This window comes from Bactrocera dorsalis, chromosome 4, assembly GCF_023373825.1.
Source record: "Bactrocera dorsalis isolate Fly_Bdor chromosome 4, ASM2337382v1, whole genome shotgun sequence".
In the NCBI taxonomy this organism is placed as follows: Eukaryota; Metazoa; Arthropoda; class Insecta; order Diptera; family Tephritidae; genus Bactrocera; species Bactrocera dorsalis.
This window is the reverse complement of record NC_064306.1, coordinates 18,518,028-18,539,754: the sequence shown is the minus strand read 5'-3', so window position 1 is coordinate 18,539,754 and position 21,727 is coordinate 18,518,028. Positions and strand designations below refer to the sequence as shown.

Here is a 21,727-nt window from a genome sequence, read left to right as displayed (position 1 = left end):
TTTAATTACTAGTGTACGTAAAAAACTCCGCAAAAAAAATTTCAATAAAGCTAAGTGTTTGACAAATCAAATTAAAAATACTTATAAAGTGGGCAATTAAAACAAAAAGCCGCCAAATCAACGCCTAAAGTGACATCATCCACTCATCAGTAGAGGACTAATGCTTCAAACAGGACCAAGTGCACCGTCCAAAGAGAATGACAAAGCTGATACTCCTGTAAGTTAATATTAAGCTTACATAAAAATTATAACTACCCGATATATTATATTAAAAATATTGCATAGCAATAAATATCGGTCAAATAAATTGTAAGTGCTAAGGGTGGCTGATGAATTTTGCTACATTAAGAAACTCAACAATTTTTTTTTTCAGAGTGTGGAATTAATTTTTCTTTTATTCATGTTGCTCAGAATAAAAGAGCTCATTCAATTTTATTAAATATAGCTTAATTAGTTTTAAAAATAATGGAATTTAAATGCCCCCCCTGCTCGTTGATGCATGTTCGACATCTTACCAAAAAGTTGTTCATTACTGCTTGAATAGTTGAGACAGAAATAGCCGCAATTGTTTCTCGAATGGATTGCTTAGTTCATTCAAATTTGTTGGTTTTGCTTTGTAGACTTCCTGTTTGCAATAACCCCACAAGAAAAAGTCAGGTGCAGTAATGTCAGGTGACCTGGGTGGCCAACGGAATGTGGAGTTTCTGGATATCAGCTTATTGGGAAATTTTCGCCGCAATTCTGTCATAACAGGTTGGGCTATGTGAGGAGCTGCACCATCTTGCTGAAACCACACAGAGTTGAAAGATATTCTCATTCGGCGTAATTCGGGATAGAAAAACTCTCTCAACATGCTCAAGTAACGGTCTCCAGTAACCGTAACGGTGTGACCGTTTTCTTCGAAGAAGTAGGGCCCGACAATGCAGCGTGATGAAACTGCGCCCCACACTGTGACACGAAGTGGATGCAATTCCGTCTCATGGAGTATCTGTGGGTTGGAAGCACTCCATATTCGACAATTTTGTTTGTTTATGTTGCCGTTTAAATCGAAATGGGCCTCGTCAGATATGAAAAGACAGTTCAACATGTTTCCATCCTCTTCCACCATTTGAGCGAATCGGCAAGTCTGCAGCGATCAGTTTGTTGGCCATTTGAATTTTATATGGGAATAAGTCCAAATCTTTGTGCATAATTGACTGTAATGACTGTCTGCTTACACCCATTTGAACAGATAAGCTTCTTGTCGAAACACGTGGATTGTTTTGTATGGCAGCAGCTACAGCAGCGACTGTTTCCTCCGTTCGAACTGAAGGGTTTCGATGATTAGGTCTTCTGTTGACTGTCCCATGCTCGGCAAAATTGTTTACAAGTCTCATTATGATCCATCTGCTAGGAGGATTGCCGCCAAACGTGCGCCTATACTCTCTTTGAACCGAAACTACGGATTCCAGTTCGTGATAGCGGCGGACAATCCAGATTCTTGTTTCAGTGTCTGTTGTTCAGTGTTATCCATTTTTGTTAAATGTAAAATTCAATCTGCAAAATAAAAAAAAATTAACCAGATTCATTAAATAGAAAAAAAGTTATTTAATTTTTTTTTTGTATAATAAGTACCCGATATATAAAAAAATATTAAAAATCTTAATAAGCAAAAAAAATTTATACCCGATATATAAAAAATCTAAAAAATTGTTAATAGCAATAAATATATATAAAATATCATATTGTTAAAGCAATAAATAGTCGAAATTGTAAATCACAGTAATGGAGCAAATTCAAGAACTTAATAGAAATTAACAGATTACTTGACAGCGTGAAGAACCTCCCAACATTCGAAGGAGATCCGATCCAATTCATATCCTGGATCCACAAAGAACAAGAGTCACTGTATAGAGCCATCCTACGATATATTAGGCAGAAAATTAAAGGCCTTGCAGATACGGCCTTAATCTTATTCAAAATATTCAATGATGATTGGGGAACAATTAAAAATTGTTTGCCACTACACTATGCAAACAAACGCGACCTTAGGACTCTAGAACACGAACTAGGAACCTTATCCCAAAAACACTTCAGCGTAGGGCAATTCTACACAAGAGTCAATCACCAACTATCGCTGATAATAAACAAAATAAAGAGTCATGATTATTCAAGAGAAACAAATAATGTTATACTGGAAACCTATAGAAATCGAACCCTTGATATATTTATCAGAGGCATAAACGGCGAATTGTCTAGAATTCGAGTCATTCAACGCCCCAGCAGCCTACCCGAAGCATACGTTTCCTGCCTTGAAATTCAAAACATTAACTTAAGAAACTATTCAATATATACAAAAAATGTAGGTAGCTCTAATCAAATGCAAAAACTTCAAATGAATCCAAAACCAATATTGGTACCAAGGGTATTAAACCCTGCCGAAAAAAATTTTAAAAACATGCAAAATCAATCACCGCCACTACCCAGACCAACCCATCCTAAACCACCAATCTCTATGGACGTGGACCCTTCAATACACTCACGAAGAATAAACTATATGAATCGAATCCCAAAAATTATTTAATGTCCAAACAGAGGACGAGGAATTTTATGACAGACGCCACTCTACCCTACCCTATTTAGAACTAACTTTAAAGAACGGGGATATCGCGAAGTTCCTTGTAGATACGGGAGCTAATAAAAACTTTGTCTCGGAAAAACTTTCAAAAAATTCAAAGAAACTTGAATGTCCTTTTAAGGTTCACTCAGCCACAGGTCAAGTAAATACAACCCATAAACTACGTGGACCATTCTTCGAAAGTATAGGTATTGCAAATAATTTTGATTTCTTTACATTACCCAATTTAAAATTCTTTGATGTCGTCATTGGCATACCCTCAAAGAATTGGGAGCAATCATAAATCGAAAAAATGACACAATAAAGGATGTGGTACTGCCACTACAACAAAATATCTCTAAACAAATAGATAATATTCAAGAAAACCTCTATGAACATGAAGTTAAGGAAATGATAAATAATTATTCGGAACTTTTCGGGCCAGTCTCCGACAGTGGGACAATCGAGATAACTGTATTAGCAGAAATTAGAACAACAAGTGAAGAACCGATATATACAAAATCATATTCTTACCCAACCAACCTACGGGGCGAAGCAGAAAATAAAGTAAAAGAACTTCTAAGCAATGGTGTAATAAAGCCTTCAAAGATTCCGTATAACTCCCCATTGTGGATTGTTCCAAAAAAACCAGGTCCATCAGGAGAATAAAAGTATTGAGTAGTTGTTGATTTTAAACGACTAAACGCAATAACTATACAAACGCATTTGTACAAATCAAATTTTAAAGTCAATCTGGAAAATTCCAAATTTTTTAGAACAGAAGTAAATTTTCTAGGTCATATCGTTACCGGCAAAGGTATTTTGCCAGATCCTGGCTATTAAAAAGTTCCCGCACCTGCTAACCTTAAGGAATTAAAAGGTTTCCTGGGCTTAGCATCGTATTATAGGAGATTTATAAAAGACTTTGCAAAAATTGTCAAGCCACTTACCAATTTAACTAGAGGTGAAAATGCTCAAATAAAAGCAAGCCAATCCAAACGGATACAAATTTCACTAACAGAGGAAGGCTTGAAATCATTTAATGACATAAAATATTTGCTTACATCTTCTGAAATTCTGGTATTCCCAGACTTCAACAAACCCTTTATTCTGACGACAGATGCTTCCAATACTGCAATCAGAGCAGTCCTTTCACAAGGGATAATCGGTCAAGATAGACCCATAACTTACATCTCTAGATTACTCAATAAAACCGAAGAGAATTACTCGACAATAGAGAAAAAATTTTCGCCATAGTATGGTACCTCGACAAATTAAGGACTTACCTGTATGGAGCTAAAGAAATAAAAAATCTTACTGATCTCCAGCCACTGACGTTTGCATTAAGCAACAGTAATAACAATGCCAAGTTAAAAAGTGGAAAGTAAGGATAGAAGAATATAATTATAAACTAATTTACAAACCAGGATAAACGTAGTCGACGATGCGTTATCACGGCTGCCAATAGAAGTTAATACGCTAACATCCACAGATGAAAATTCACAATATAGCGCAGAAGAGGTTAGCTTAAAGCTCATCCTTCACTGTGAAGCTCCAATTAACGTTTTTAAAAATCAAGTTATATTTACAGAAGGAAAGAGGAAATTATACACGAAGAACCTCATCCAAACTTCCACAGACACCTCATTAAATGTGAACGATAAAGAAAACCTAAGTAAAATCTTGAAAAGCGTTTTAAACCCAAATATAATCAATGGAATTAAAATTCAAGAGAAATACATTTCATTACTACAGCAAATATATCAAGAAAATTTCTCACAATTTCGTATCAGGATAACACAGAAAGTAGTTACCGATATCGCAGACGAAGATGTCAAATTTAAAATAATATAACAAGAACACAAAAAAGAAAATAAAGACTCACTTCTTTTATATGTAATTTCACTTCCAAAAACCGAAGATACCCTTTACAATAATATTATCATACGTTCGACTGTAAAACACCTTAAGCAAGTATACTTAGAATTCACCAATCTTTTCATATCCCAAAACGACAAATATGACATACTTGGAAATTGCATTGAAGTAGATGATACTACTGTATACAAGAGAAACCAACTTAAAAAACTACACATTGCATTTCACAGATTCTTAGCGGAGAAAAAGCGCTTTGCGATTACCAATATGTAAACCAAGCTATAATTGAATTAATTGGTGAAGGAACAACATTTCTTTCAAATTTTATTGGAAATATTACTTATAATAATACATCTTTTAAACTAAATGGTATGTTTCTCATAAACTTCTTTAACGAAATTATAACTTTGAATAACGTTAGTTACACAAACTGGCAAACAATTTCCTACCAAATCTTACCCGCAATACTTCAGAATAACCTAACAGAAAATGAAATTAAATTAGACTTACACCCCTATTCTGTGCACTTGACAAATTCAACATATTTCTAATTTGTCAAATTTTTAAATTTATCAAGCAGTTGGTATTCTGTGTCTGAAATAAAAAGCTCTTTTCTTTATAAGTTGTTAAGATGTCAAATGCTCTTGACAGCAGTGCTCGTTACGAATTAAATATCAGATTGTGCATCTTGTTGTGAAAATGGAAGATATTTTACTTTTGTTATTATTGTTAAACGAAGATGAAAATTGTGAGAATAGGAATCGCGCACGGCATTTAAAAAGTTTACGCGACGATAGCAATCCATTTTCTTTGAGCGAGAATACCTTTGTGCAAAATTTTCGATTAACTCGTGAAATTTGCCGCCGCCTAATTGATGAACTGGCCCCACATGATAATCAGAAAACGTCACTACCTTTAACTGTAAGGGTTCTAGCAGCTTTGAACTTCTTTGGACACGGATCATATCAGAAATGTGTAGGTAACAACGTCAACTTGCCTATGAGTCAGTCATCCCTTTCGAGAAGTGTGCGAGCTGTAGCAAAACTTATTGTGAAGGTGAAGGGAGGAGAAATAAAGTTTCCCAGTTCAATAAAGGAAGAATCTTTTATAAAAACGGGGCGAGTATTATTGTAATACAAATAATAATATGCTAATTTATTTGAAATATATTCCAGATTTTTTAGAAAATTTGGAATTAAAAGCACCATAGGAGCAATTGACTGCACGCATATTGCTATCATTGCTCCACCATCAAATAATGTTGAACGTCCTCTTAATTTATATTTAAATATAAAAGGATTCTACAGTATCAATGTTGAAGCAGTAAGTTTTGTTTTTGCATGCACATACATATATGCCAATGCAATTTTTCAATGCATTGTTTTTCAGGTTTGCGATCACCGATTATGTTTCACATTTGTAAATGCTAAATTTCCGGGTGCAACACATGACTCTGGAATTTGGGCAACTTCTGACCTACGAGAACATCTCATTCGTCAGCATACTAATACGTCTGAGCAACAACGGAGAGAATCTTGGCTTCTTGGCGATCAAGGTTATCCTCTAGAACCGTGGCTTTTAACACCGGTGGGAACACCTAATACCCATAAAGAGCAAAAATACAACAAATTACATGGTTCTGCAAGAAACTGCATAGAGAGAGCATTTGGTGTTTTAAAATCTCGCTTCAGATGTTTGTTGAAGCACCGAGTTCTACATTATTCACACGAAACTTCCGCTTTGTTTGTTAGTACTTGCGTTATATTGCATAATATAATGACGAAAGCAGGCATTACGTTCAACGAAATAGATGGCGGGGTTGCAGAAGACTTTGATTCTCCAATTAATGATTATAACTCTTCACAGTACATGCGCGAAGGTGAAAGAACAAGATCAAGATATATATCAACTCTTTAGTTATATATATACAGAAGCCAATCCATATACTTATGTACATATATAAATGTTCTCACAATTCGACTTTCGAAATACACTACTTACTTCCATTATTTGTTTATTTATTTATCCTTTTTGTTAAAAGAAAACAAATTGAAATTTGCATTGCATTTTTTTTATTCTATTAAAAAATAAAAAACCAAACTTATTAAATTCAATAAATATTAATTAAATAAAAATATTACACATACATTATTTCAATTTTAATTAAACTTATATATTATTATATTATTATATATATTATTTTACATTTTTAGAAAACGATTTTATTAGTTCTGTTATAGAACTAGTTAGGCCTTGAATGGCCTGCATCATTTCACGATGCTCCCGTCGCCTCTCCTCCTCAGCAGCATTCCTTTTTGATATATATGCTATCAAAGTGCTGATAAGCTTATTTCGTGCCTTTCGTGATAGCACCGAAGTTGATGCATCCTTAAAAGAAAAAAACGTAATAAGAAATTGCAAAAAAAGGTATATATTTTGTAATTATATCATAATGAAAACTTACCTGGTTTTCCAAGCTAAGATGCGTAGGTGGTGTCGATGGACTTGCTGGATGGTGTTCGGGATTTGGGGTTGCATCTACCTGACTGCATATCTGTAGAGGACACCCATGGGTGAAGAAATTGCGCATTCATCACTTTGCTCAATTGGCTTTAAACCTAGGCTTTGCACATTTTGTACCCCATCTACAGCAGCCGAACCGAATGTAGACAACGCCATTTCCTCAAAGTTCGTCATCGGTTTGGAACTTGGACCTCCACCTGTGAGCCTTTGGTTCATTTTCAACCGCCTTGCACGAGTGCGCAGTTGGCTTTTCCAAACGCCTAACGTCTACAAATTAACACAATATAATAAATAAACGAAACATAAACTAAAATGTTACTTCTTTCCATTTTGCAGCACTTCGTGTTGGTCCTCTGCACGAATTAAGCTCATCTGCCAGCTGCTGCCACAACTCCTTCATCTGTTGAGGCGTTTTTGGGCAATTTTTCCCCGTACCCATTTCTGGGTGTGCTTGGCAAAACGAAACATATGCCTCCAGTTGCTCGTGCGTAGCTCTATCGTGTTTGGGTTTACTACCAAATAAAAGTAAAATTATAAATTTTCTTAATAATTAAAATTTGAAAACTTACGTTGCAGAACAGTCCATTTTAACGAATAGAATTTTGATTTGAATAGAAATCAGCTGTTTTCTATTTACATTATTTTGTTCACCATACGTGTGGGGAAAGCTTTACGAATTGAAGCTTTTATTTTTAACAAAATTGCCACAAAATACCAAAATATATCTCGCTTGATAAATATTTGAGTTAATTATCAATATTTTATTAATTTGTCAAAAGCACAGAATAGGGGTGCTAACTATTTACGCTACATTTTACATTTACACTACATTTAAATAATGTAAATAAACTAGAACGAATAACATCAAAAAACATTATTTCAATTAGCTCAAGCTTCTTAGCAATTCTTGTTGCAGTAAATAATGAATTCAGTCGTTTTACATATATTTTTGCCACTGCACGTGCTCAATTCTGCTAAATAGCTGCGACAACATCGAATTCCTTACTTTGATTCTATCGGCTCTGTTAGCCGCCAAATCGAACATCATACAGAATTCAATTTGCACCTTCTCTATAATTTACATTCTCTGGCCCGGTGCGGTTTTCTGAATGCATCGCAAACAACGGCCACGGCGCTATGGCGGTTTTGTTTACTTTTTGAATTTTTTAATTCGTAATATCTTTTGAATGGAAAGTCCAATTTAAAAACTTTGTATTTTATAGGTAGTTAAATGGTCTTGACCATAAATTAATTTATTTGGATAAGGATTAATATAAACACATAAATAGCATGGTTTGAATTTGGTTAGCATTTTCATTAATGTTTAAAATGAAAAAAGTTGTTGTAGTGACATAACTACAATAGTTAGACATATGCTACCGTGGAGTTTTTTGTAGACATTATGTTGTTCTTCAATATTGTTGTACATTATATTGTTCTATCGCTAATAGTTTCGGCAGCGCATTCGACGAAAGACATTTTAAGACTCATTTTTCTACTCCTTCGGTTACATTGTTCAGATTTTACCAAGGATCCCTAAAATAGGTACACATTTTTCCTCTTTATAATACTAGTATAGATATAGAAAAAAGTTGTTGTAGTTACATAACTACAATAGTTGGACATATGCTACCGCGGAGTTTTTTTCTATCGCAATCGACGAAAGACATTTTAAGACTCATTTTTCTACTTCTTCGGTTACATTGTTCAGATTTCACCAAGGATCCCTAATTTTTTTCAAAATGAAATGTAGCCTATGTCAAATTGGAAGAATGTAGCATTCTATTGGTGAAAGAATTTTTTAAATTGGCCCACTACTTTTTCAGCCTATTCATTACAAACATACAAAAATAGGTACAAATCTTTCCTCTTTATAATATTAGTACACGAGGTGTGTTCAAAAAGTATCGCGAATTTTGAATTTTCGCGGGTTACGTATATTCGAATTTCGAATTTTTTGTGGCGTTATGTTGGTACTCATGTCTCTCACTTATGCCGACAAGCTCGGCCATTTTGAATGTTCACTTAATTGTTGACAGCTGCTTTGCTTGCACGTGTTTTGGATCGTTTTCGATTTTTACCTGTCATTGCACCACGATAACGCCCCTGCTCACACATCGTTGCTTGTGCGCAACTTTATGGCCAAAAACAACCCACTAATTTTGCCGCAGCCACCGTATTCCCCAGATCTGGCCCCCTGTGACTTTTTCTTGTTCCCTAAACTGAAGAGGCCCATGAAAGGACTACGTTGCGCTTCTCTTGACGAGGTAAAGACGGAATCGAAGGAGCAGCTGAAGAAGATAAAAAAATGATGTTTTGAAGTGCTTCGAAGATTGGAAAAACCGTTGGCACAAGTGTATAATATCTCATGGTGATTACTTTGAAGGGGACAAAATAGATATTCATGAATAAATAAATAATTTTTGAAAAAACACAAAATTCGCGATACTTTTTGAACACACCTCGTATATGTATTATATATAACTCTTTATCTATCTCCATTCGTTTAAGGTGATACATAGAACTTTTAGGTGAACAAAACTATTCTACTCTGTATTAATATGTTGCAAGAGTATAAAAATAGTCCCATTTGCTAGATTACACGTAAACACTTTTGGAAATTTTAAAATAAGCTTAATTTATGCGTTTATAATGAAAAAGGTTAAATGAAACGACTTAAAATGTGTCGTAAAAATACATTTCACTGCACTCTTAATTTTTGAAAATAAATATATTTTTCACTGAAAGTTCATACAGAAAAGATTCAAACTGATTGGTTGCTGAAGTTTTCCAAATTTTTTTGTGTTAATTTATCCTAGAAGTAATTTAAAATATTAAATTTAAAAGGCTATAAACCTTTTTGGGTTCTTTATTGTAAGTATATATGTTATGAAGTAGTTTCGCTTTTAAAAACTTACTTTAAACTTCAACCATATTTTAATTTGAGTTATTTTATTCATCTCCACCGCTGGTCGTCTTACCGTGGCGAAAAAGCCTAAAGATAGTATTGGGCGCAACCTAACTGAGAACGCATATTCCTACTATGAACTAAGAGAGATATCTCATATTTCCACAGTTTAGGATATGGATGAATGAACCTCTTGGTTTTACACCCATTCCTGTTTGTGAAGTTGTGAGGACACCCATACCAACATACCGACTTTGCATTTAAAGCCAATCCCTTCCGGTTGACTCGTGGGAACAGAATGAACACAAATAAAGATTCAAGAAAAAAAAACAACAACATCTAAGACCTAGACGACTAAAGCTTTGACGGTGAAGTGAAGGAACTCTGCTTAAAAAACCAAGGCAGGCAACAAAGCTGAATAGTTGATAAGGGACTTCAGCAGCGTGCCCAGAGACAGCCTGCAGGTGGCCGTCATAGGCGACAATTCTAATATGAAATAGATACAAATTTATTTTTTTCCAGCTAGGTGGTAATAATAATTGTTATTATTTGTAATACTTCAAATAAACAAATTTTATACACAAAAAGTGCGGATAGTAATCATGGTAAGGTTTGACAACTTTTTTTCATTTTTTTTTAAATATTTTTTTTTTCTGAACCATCAACATCTCAAGAATATTGTGTTAAAGTCTTAGGTCATTCGGAGAAAAACTAACGAAGTTACAGCAAGTTGAATAACGGTACCTCTAACTTGGGTTTGCGCTCCTTCCAGCTACCTGCGCTGAGTGTACAAAACTTTAAATCGATTTTCCCAAATGTGTCATTTTTAAAGTCGGTGACCAGCCTACAGAAAAAACTACTGCATCGATCGTTTTGAAATTTTGTACAAATATTCTACATATACGAGTATATAGCTCTCGAATGACGTCGAGTGGGAAGTGGTGAAAAAAAACACATTTTGGTTTCAACCTTGTAAACGCTCTAGCGCATAAATTGGCCGACGTAGGTGGGCCCAATACATTGCACCAGTTAGATAGTTCAATGATCTTTCAGTAACCCTCAACCTCTTCTCTATCACCAATAGGGGCGTGGCAATAGTGTTCATAATAAAAAGTAGTTTTAAAAAAAATCACATTTTTGTTTCAACCTTGTAAACGCTCTAGCGCCTCAATTGGCTGACGCAGGTGGACCCAATACATTGCACCAGCTAGAAAGTTTTATGAGCTTTTAGAAAAGCCCTCAACCTCTTCTCTATCACCACCAGGGGCGTGGCAATAGTGTTCATAATAAAAAGTAGTTTAAAAAAACACATTTTGGTTTCAACCTTGTAAACGCTCTAGCGCCTAAATTGGCCGACGTAGGTGGACCCAATACATTGCACCAGTTAGATAGTTCAATGATCTTTCAGTAACCCTCAACCTCTTCTCTATTACCAATAGGGGCGTGGCAATAGTGTACATAATAAAAAGTAGTTTTAAAAAAAATCACATTTTTGTTTCAACATTGTAAACGCTCTAGCGCCTCAACTGGCTGACGTATGTGGACCCAATACATTGCACCAGTTAGATAGTTTAATGAGCTTTCAGAAAAGCCCTCAACCTCTTCTCTATCACCACCAGGGGCGTGGAAATAGTGTTCATAATAAAGAGTAGTTTTAAAAAACATCACAGTTTTGTTTCAACTTTGTAAACGCTCTAGCGCCTCAATTGGCTGACGTATGTGGATCCAATACATTGCACCAAGTTTTTGTTTCAACCTGCAACATTGCACCAGTTAGATAGTTTAATAAGCTTTCAGAAAAGCCCTCAACCACTTCTCTATCACCACCAGGAGCGTGGCAATAGTGTTCACAATGAAAAGTAGTTTTAAAAAAAAATTACATTTTTGTTTCAACCTTGTACACGCTATTATCGATTGATAAATGTTGTATATACAAGAAAATCGGCTTTGTGCTTAAATATAAGATAACGGAATTCTTCCAAATTAACTGCCGTTATGGATTTATGTCCACTCGAGTAAGATGAAGATTATATGAATATAATGATTTGAAGCAACTCATTATCGATTGATAAATGTGTATATACAAGAAAATCGAATATATACTTAAATATTAGGGTGTGGAATTATTGCAAATTCACTGCCGTTATGGCTTTATGTCCACTTAAGTGAGATGAAGAAGGTTATTTAACTTAAATATGTGAATTTTATGATTTGAAGCATCTCATTATCGATTGATAAATGTTGTATATACAAGAAAATCGACTTTATACTTAAATATTAGGTAGTGGAATTACTGCAAATTCACTGCCGTTATGGATTTATGTCCACTTAAGTGAGATGAAGAAGGTTAATTAACTTAAATATGTGAATTTTTTGATTTGAAGCAACTCATTATCGATTGATAAATGTGTATATACAAGAAAATCACTGCCGTTATGGATTTATGTCCACTTCAGTGAGATGAAGAAGGTTAATTATGTTATTAAATATGTGAATTTTATGATTTGAAGCATCTTATTATGGATTGATAAATGTGTTTATACAAGAAAATCGACTTTATACTTAAATATTAGGTTGTGGAATTCTTGCAAATTAACTTCCGTTATGGACTTATGTCCACTCGAGTAAGATGAAGAAGGTTAATTAACTTAAATATGTGAATTTAATGATTTGAAGAAACTCATTATCGATTGATAAATGTGTATATACAAGAAAATCGACTTTATACTTAAATATTAGGTAGTGGAATTACTGCAAATTCACTGCCGTTATGGATTTATGTCCACTTAAGTGAGATGAAGAAGGTTAATTAACTTAAATATGTGAATTTAATGATTTGAAGCAACTCATTATCGATTGATAAATGTGTATATACAAGAAAATCGACTTTATACTTAAATATTAGGTTGTGGAATTCTTGCAAATTCACTGCCGTTATGGATTTATGTCCACTTAAGTGAGATGAAGAAGGTTAATTAACTTAAATATGTGAATTTAATGATTTGAAGCAACTCATTATCGATTGATAAATGTGTATATACAAGAAAATCACTGCCGTTATGGATTTATGTCCACTTCAGTGAGATGAAGAAGGTTAATTATGTTATTAAATATGTGAATTTTATGATTTGAAGCATCTTATTATGGATTGATAAATGTGTTTATACAAGAAAATCGACTTTATACTTAAATATTAGGTTATGGAATTCTTGCAAATTCACTTCCGTTATGGATTTAGTTCCACTCGAGTAAGAAGAAGAAGGTTAATTAACTTAAATATGTGAATATAATGATTTGAAGCAACTCATTATCGATTGATAAATGTGTATATACAAGAAAATCGACTTTATACTTAAATATTAGGTTGTGGAATTATTGCAAATTCACTGCCGTTATGGCTTTATGTCCACTTCAGTGAGATGAAGAAGGTTAATTAACTTAAATATGTGAATTTAATGATTTGAAGCAACTTATTATCGACTGATAAATGTGTTTATACAAGAAAATCGTCGTTGTACTTAAACATAAGTTTGTGGAATTATTGCAAATTCACTGCCGTTATGGATTTATGTCCACTTCAGTGAGATGAAGAAGGTTAATTAACTTAAATATGTGAATTTAATGATTTGAAGCATCTCATTATCGATTGATAAATGTGTATATACAAGAAAATCGTCTTTATGCTTAAATATAAGATAACGGAATTCTTCCAAATTCACTGCCGTTATGGATTTATGTCCACTTCAGTGAGATGAAGAAGGTTAATTAACTTAAATATGTGAATTTAATGATTTGAAGCAACTCATTATCGATTGATAAATGTGTATATACAAGAAAATCGACTTTATACTTAAATATTAGGTTGTGGAATTCTTGCAAATTCACTGCCGTTATGGATTTATGTCCACTTCAGTGAGATGAAGAAGGTTAATTAACTTAAATATGTGAATTTAATGATTTGAAGCAACTCATTATCGATTGATAAATGTGTATATACAAGAAAATCGACTTTATACTTAAATATTAGGTTGTGGAATTCTTGCAAATTCACTGCCGTTATGGATTTATGTCCACTCGAGTAAGATGAAGAAGGTTAATTAACTTAAATATGTGAATTTAATGATTTGAAGCAACTCATTATCGATTGATAAATGTGTATATACAAGAAAATCGACTTTATACTTTATACTTAAATATTATTTTGTGGAATTCTTGCAAATTCACTGCCGTTTTGGATTTATGTCCACTTAAGTGAGATGAAGAAGGTTAATTAACTTAAATATGTGAATTTAATGATTTGAAGCAACTCATTATCGATTGATAAATGTGTATATACAAGAAAATCGACTTTATACTTAAATATTAGGTTGTGGAATTCTTGCAAATTCACTGCCGTTATGGCTTTATGTCCACTTCAGTGAGATGAAGAAGGTTAATTAACTTAAATATGTGAATTTAATGATTTGAAGCAACTCATTATCGATTGATAAATGTGTATATACAAGAAAATCGACTTTATACTTAAATATAAGATAACGGAATTCTTCCAAATGCACTGCCGGTATGGATTTATGTCCACTTCAGTGAGATAGAGAAGGTTTATTAACTTAAATATGTGAATTTAATGATTTGAAGCATTTTATTATCGATTGATAAATGTGTATATACCAGAAAATCGACTTTATACTTAAATATTAGGTTGTGGAATTCTTGCAAATTAACTGCCGTTATGGCTTTATGTCCACTTCAGTGAGATGAAGAAGGTTTATTAACTTAAATATGTGAATTTAATGATTTGAAGCATCTCATTATCGATTGATAAATGTTTATATACAAGAAAATCGACTTTATACTTAAACATAAGGTTGTGGAATTCTTGCAAATTCACTGCCGTTATGGCTTTATGTCCACTTCAGTGAGATGAAGAAGGTTAATTAACTTAAATATGTGAATTTAATGATTTGAAGCAACTCATTATCGATTGATAAATGTGTTTATACAAGAAAATCGACTTTATACTTAAACATAAGGTTGTGGAATTCTTGCAAATTCACTGCCGTTATGGCTTTATGTCCACTTCAGTGAGATGAAGAAGGTTAATTAACTTAAATATGTGAATTTAATGATTTGAAGCAACTCATTATCGATTGATAAATGTGTTTATACAAGAAAATCGTCTTTATACTTAAATATTAGGTTGTGGAATTCTTGCAAATTAACTGCCGTTATGGCTTTATGTCCACTCCAGTGAGATGAAGAAGGTTAATTAACTTAAATATGTGAATTTAATGATTTGAAGCAACTCATTATCGATTGATAAATGTGTATATACAAGAAAATCGACTTTATACTTAAACATAAGGTTGTGGAATTCTTGCAAATTCACTGCCGTTATGGCTTTATGTCCACTTCAGTAAGATGAAGAAGGTTAATTAACTTAAATATGTGAATTTAATGATTTGAAGCAACTCATTATCGATTGATAAATGTGTTTATACAAGAAAATCGTCTTTATACTTAAACATTAGGTTGTGGAATTCTTGCAAATTAACTGCCGTTATGGCTTTATGTCCACTTCAGTGAGATGAAGAAGGTTAATTAACTTAAATATGTGAATTTAATGATTTGAAGCATCTCATTATCGATTGATAAATGTGTTTATACAAGAAAATCGACTTTATACTTAAACATAAGGTTGTGGAATTCTTGCAAATTCACTGCCGTTATGGCTTTATGTCCACTTCAGTGAGATGAAGAAGGTTAATTAACTTAACTATGTGAATTTAATGATTTGAAGCAACTCATTATCGATTGATAAATGTGCATATACAAGAAAATCGACTTTATACTTAAATATAAGGTTGTGGAATTCTTGCAAATTCACTGCCGTTATGGATTTATGTCCACTCGAGTAAGATGAAGAAGGTTATTTAACTTAAATATGTGAATTTAATGATTTGAAGCAACTCATTATCGATTGATAAATGTGTTTATACAAGAAAATCGACTTTATACTTAAACATAAGGTTGTGGAATTCTTGCAAATTCACTGCCGTTATGGCTTTATGTCCACTTCAGTGAGATGAAGAAGGTTAATTAACTTAAATATGTGAATTTAATGATTTGAAGCAACTCATTATCGATTGATAAATGTGTATATACAAGAAAATCGACTTTATACTTAAACATAAGGTTGTGGAATTCTTGCAAATTCACTGCCGTTATGGATTTATGTCCACTTCAGTGAGATGAAGAAGGTTAATTAACTTAAATATGTGAATTTAATGATTTGAAGCAACTCATTATCGATTGATAAATGTGTATATACAAGAAAATCGACTTTATACTTAAATATTAGGTTGTGGAATTCTTGCAAATTCACTGCCGTTATGGATTTATGTCCACTTCAGTGCGATGAAGAAGGTTAATTAACTTAAATATGTGAATTTTATGATTTGAAGCAACTCATTATCGATTGATAAATGTGTATATACAAGAAAATCGACTTTATACTTAAAAACAATATAACGGAATTCTTCCAAATGCACTGCCGTTATGGATTTATGTCCACTCGAGTAAGATGAAGAAGGTTAATTAACTTAAATATGTGAATTTAATGATTTGAAGCAACTTATTATCGATTGATAAATGTGTTTATACAAGAAAATCGTCGTTGTACTTAAACATAAGGTTGTGGAATTCTTGCAAATTAACTGCCGTTATGGATTTATGTCCACTTCAGTGCGATGAAGAAGGTTAATTAACTTAAATATGTGAATTTAATGATTTGAAGCAACTCATTATCGATTGATAAATGTGTATATACAAGAAAATCGACTTTATACTTAAATATAAGATAATGGAATTCTTCCAAATTAACTGCCGTTATGGCTTTATGTCCACTTCAGTGCGATGAAGAAGGTTAATTAACTTAAATATGTGAATTTAATGATTTGAAGCATCTCATTATCGATTGATAAATGTTGTATATAAGTTATCGCGAAGAAACGACACACCCTAATTCCCGTCGTAATAAGAGCCTACCACTCTGCACATGTCGCTAAGTCAGCACATTTTGCGTGAGAACATTGGCCAGACATCTAAGTAAACAAACACCATGCACGAGGCGCAAGGTCAGCAAAACGTCAGCAGAGGAGCTACAACGCGATGCGGGTTGGTGGCTTGAGCTAAGTTAGGAATAATTTAATGGGCACTTTATACTTGACAACTAAGCCGTGATGACGGCAAATAAAATAACTTCAAATTGAATAATACATTTGAATAATTGGCGCCCAACGTGGGGCTCGCGAGTGAAAAGTTTAATAGAAAAATATAAAGTTCTTAACTCGACTCGTGTAACTACGACAGTTGGCTCACTTAAAATCGACAACAATCAACTACTTGGACTCAGCGTGGACTTAAAGAAGAGACAACCTTTGGCCCGATCAATTAACCGGAAGAACCTGAACCTAATTTTAATCTATTCAAATCCAATGGAAGGGTAAGTGAGATGCTCGTTTCCTGGAATAAATATAGCAATAATTGTGAATAAAATAAAGGAAAGTGACAGAACAAAAATTAATGAGTGAAGGTCTGGAAGACCTTTTTAGAAATTTAAAGTTAGGAAGTCAGAAAGCAAATATGAACACGGAACAAATAACCGAGTTAATTAAGGCGGAAGTTAGAAGTGCTTTGGCAGCACAAAGGTTGGAGTTCGATAGGAAGTTAGGAGCAATCCAAAACCAGGTGACAGGCAGCAGGCCAAAGGTAGAAAAATATCTAAAGGTATCTGTAAATCCACTAGTGACATGTGACATAACGCTTGATGCTATCAAATCACTTCCAGAATTTCATGGTCACATAGGCACATATGTGTCATGGCGCGAGGCGGCGCATAACGCTTATGAACTGTTCAAAAGGTACGATGGCAGTGAACGACACTACCAAGCAGTTACCATTTTGAGGAACAAAATAAGAGGGGCTGCCGATGCGGTCCTCTCATCGTTTAGTACTGTGCTGAACTTTAATGCCATTATAGCACGTTTAGACTTTACGTACGCGGACAAACGTCCCGTATATCTTATAGAGCAGGAATTATCTACCTTAAGACAGGGTTCTAGGTCCTGTCTGGAATTCTACGATGAGGTAGAAAAGAAGCTAACGTTACTAGCTAATAAGACTATAATGTCTTACGAGAGTAGCGTGGCAGAAATTATAAACGAGAAATATAGGGCAGATGCCCTAAGAGTTTTCATTTCCGGCTTAAGGAAGCCCTTATGCGACATTCTTTTCGCCTCACGGCCGTCTGACCTTCCGTCTGCTCTTGCTTTAGCACAGGAGGTAGACTCAAACCATGAGCGGTATGCGTTCGCGGCCAATTTTGCTGCCAGGAACGTCGAGGGCAACCACATTAAAAAAAATAATAATATAATTTCAAGCCAGAACAACCATAGGACAAACACTTATGATCCACCCTCAGCTCATAAGAGCCCACACTACTATAGTAATAGGCAGTACAAACCCGGACATGCACCTCATTTTACGGAAAATCAAAGGGTAAATAACGGACGTGACAACGACAGACTAGTCAGAGCGGAACCAATGGACGTTGATCCATCCTTATCGAAATTTAAACACCAATCGTTTGACAGAGACCGAGGTGCCTATCAAGGAAACAGTAATAGAATGCAACAGGGCTATCAACAAAAACGTCCAGCAAATTCTGGACGTTACACAGGACCAAAGATCCAACGTGTTAATCATCTGGAGGAGGAAGTTGAGCTACAGAGTGAATCATTGTACGGTGCAGAAGCCGAACAAGCGGCGGATGACGTAAGTTTAGATCAACTTAATTTTTTAGGGGAAGGTCCCTCCTACCCTGGATTTCAAAGTTCCTAGGAGGGAAAGAAGTGAAACTCCTTATCGATACTGGTGCGTCGAGGAGTTATATGAAACCAACACCGGCTTTAAGGACACAACATTTCAGGGACACATTCTCTGTAAAATCTATTCACGGGGTTACTTCTATCATGGAAAAATGCTACATGAAAATATTTGGCGTAGTGGCAGAATTTTTCATCTTACCGGACTTAACATCATTTGATGGCGTGATTGGGCTCGACATACTAAACAGGGTCCATGCGAACATTGACCTTAAATCGAATACAATAAATCATGATTTTGGTGAGGAGGAAATCTTCTTCATTTCCAGTCATGACGTAAGCCATCTTAGGCTTCAAACAAATCTAGTACCAACAGACGTTAGGGAAGATTTTTCTAGAATGATCAAAAGGATGAATAGGGTTTTTGCTGACCCCAATGAGGCACTACCGTACAATACAAAGGTGATAGCAACAATTCGCACGGAGGACGAAACACCAGTTTACTCAAGATTATACCCGTACCCACTGAGTGTAGCGGATTTCGTGGACAAAGAAATCAAGGATTTGTTAGCAAATGGAGTTATCCGGCCATCAAGATCACCCTTTAACAACCCTATATGGGTGGTAAAGAAAAAGGGGGTAGACGAAAACGGACAGGCGAAGCAGAGATTAGTTATAGATTTTCGGAAACTCAATGAAAAAACTATCGGTGATAAATACCCAATTCCCGACATAACAGGAATTCTTTCCAATTTGGGTGGTAGTAAATACTTCACCACTTTGGACTTAAAATCTGGTTTCCATCAGATTAAACTATTGGAGCGTGATAGGGAAAAAACAGCTTTCTCTGTCAAGAATGGCAAGTATGAATTTTGCCGGTTACCTTTTGGATTAAAAAACGCGCCGAGCATCTTTCAACGCGCCATAGACGACGTATTAAGAGAGCATATTGGGAAAAGCTGTTTTGTCTATGTAGACGATGTTATTATTTTTTCGGAAAACAAACAGCAGCATCTGAAAGATATAGAATCAATTTTAAATGAATTATTTAGGGCCAACATGAGAGTGTCAGTTGAAAAATCCAAATTTTTTAGGACTGAGGTCGAATACCTGGGGTTCTTAGTTTCACAAGGAGGAATAAAAACGTGTCCAGACAAAGTCGACACAATACGAAGTTTCCCTGAGCCCACCACTCTAAGGGGACTCAGATCATTCCTAGGTCTAGCGGGTTATTATAGATGTTTTATAAGGGATTTCGCTAGAATATCAAAACCATTGTCGAGCATCATGAGAGGCGAATACGGTCGAGTTACTGCGTCCCAATCAAAAAAAATCAGAATTGATTTGACGGACGAACAGAAAAAGACCTTCGAAACAATTAAAGAAATTTTAGCGTCAGAGGATGTAACCCTGACGTATCCAGATTTTAACAAACAATTCGACCTAACTACTGACGCGTCGGCTCATGCTATAGGCGCCGTCCTCTCTCAGGAGGGCAAACCGATTACCATGATTTCTCGCACTCTGTCCGGGAGCGAGGAGCATTACGCTACCAATGAAAGGGAATTGTTAGCTATTGTATGGGCATTGAAAGCTCTTAGAAACTACCTGTACGGCGTAACAAAACTTAATGTTTATACTGACCACCAGCCGCTGACCTTTGCGGTTTCGGATAGGAATCCTAATTCGAAAATTAAAAGATGGAAAGCCTTCATAGACGAATGCAACGCAAAGCTAATCTACAAACCAGGAAAGGAAAATGTGGTGGCAGACGCTCTATCTAGGCAACATATAAATGCTTTAGATAACACGAGCATCGAGACAATTCATAGCGAGGAATCATCAACCCATACAATTGAAAGATCGGAAAAACCGGTAAATTGCTTCCGCAACCAGATTATTGTGGAGGTAGGTACAGAACCTCAAAGAAAAACTTTTATAATTTTTGGAAAAAAGACAAGGCATATCATTTCTTACCGAGAAAAAAAGGATTTATTAGAACTTTTACAGGAGGCCGTAAACACAACAGCAGTAAACGCAATACACTGCGATCTGCATGCACTTGCACAGTTTCAGCACGAACTGGTCGAAATGTTTCCAACAGTTAAATTCAGACATACGGAGAAATTCGTTAACGACATTTCGAATCCGAATGAGCAGCAGGAAATTATCGCTGCAGAACATAACAGAGCGCATCGAGCAGCGCAGGAGAACACAAAACAAATTCTAGAGGATTACTTCTTTCCAAAAATGGAGAAAAAAGTTAAACAATTTGTGGGAAATTGTCGAACTTGCTCGCGGGCGAAGTATGATCGGCACCCAAAGAAGCAGCTTATTGCTCAAACGCCCATACCAACATATTGTGGAGAAATTCTTCACATTGACATATTTTCTACCGGGTCCAAGTTCTTCTTGACGTGCATCGACAAGTTTTCAAAATTTGCGATAGTACAGTCGTTGAAATCAAGAACGATAGTAGATGTCAAACCACAGCTCCTTCAGTTACTCAACATGTTTTTCGGTACTCGAATAGTTTATTGCGACAATGAGAAGTCGCTGAATTCACACAGCATCAAAGCTACATTAAAGAATCACTTCAATATCGACATTGCGAATGCTCCACCACTACATAGTACATCAAATGGTCAGGTGGAGCGATTTCATAGCACACTAATGGAAATAGCACGATGCCTTAAACTTGACAAAAATCTTGATGATGTTGAGGAAATTGTCCTTTTAGCTACGATTGAGTATAACAGGTCCATTCACACAGTAACGGGGATGAAGCCCCTTACCGTATTTCGTTCAATTAAAGATGACAACCAAATACCATGCCGCTTAAGAAACGCACAGGAAAGAGAACTAACAACTCATAATAAGAACAGGCAGGATAGGGAGTTCCCTGTTGGAGAAAAAGTACTTGTTAAAAATAACAGGAGA

At 34.9% G+C, this 21,727-nt stretch overlaps 1 protein-coding gene and 1 long non-coding RNA gene across 4 annotated transcripts in view; both read left to right on the top strand.

Moving 5' to 3' along the window:
- Window positions 1-21,727, top strand: part of LOC105222180 (putative nuclease HARBI1) — an 83,821-nt gene that overhangs the window by 44,746 nt on the left and 17,348 nt on the right. The gene's annotated exons all lie outside the window — the stretch shown is intronic.
- On the top strand, window positions 12,520-15,660 carry LOC125778184 (uncharacterized). The gene is made up of 3 exons (XR_007422550.1): window positions 12,520-12,543; window positions 13,500-13,997; window positions 15,499-15,660. It is a non-coding gene; the product is annotated as an uncharacterized LOC125778184 (long non-coding RNA).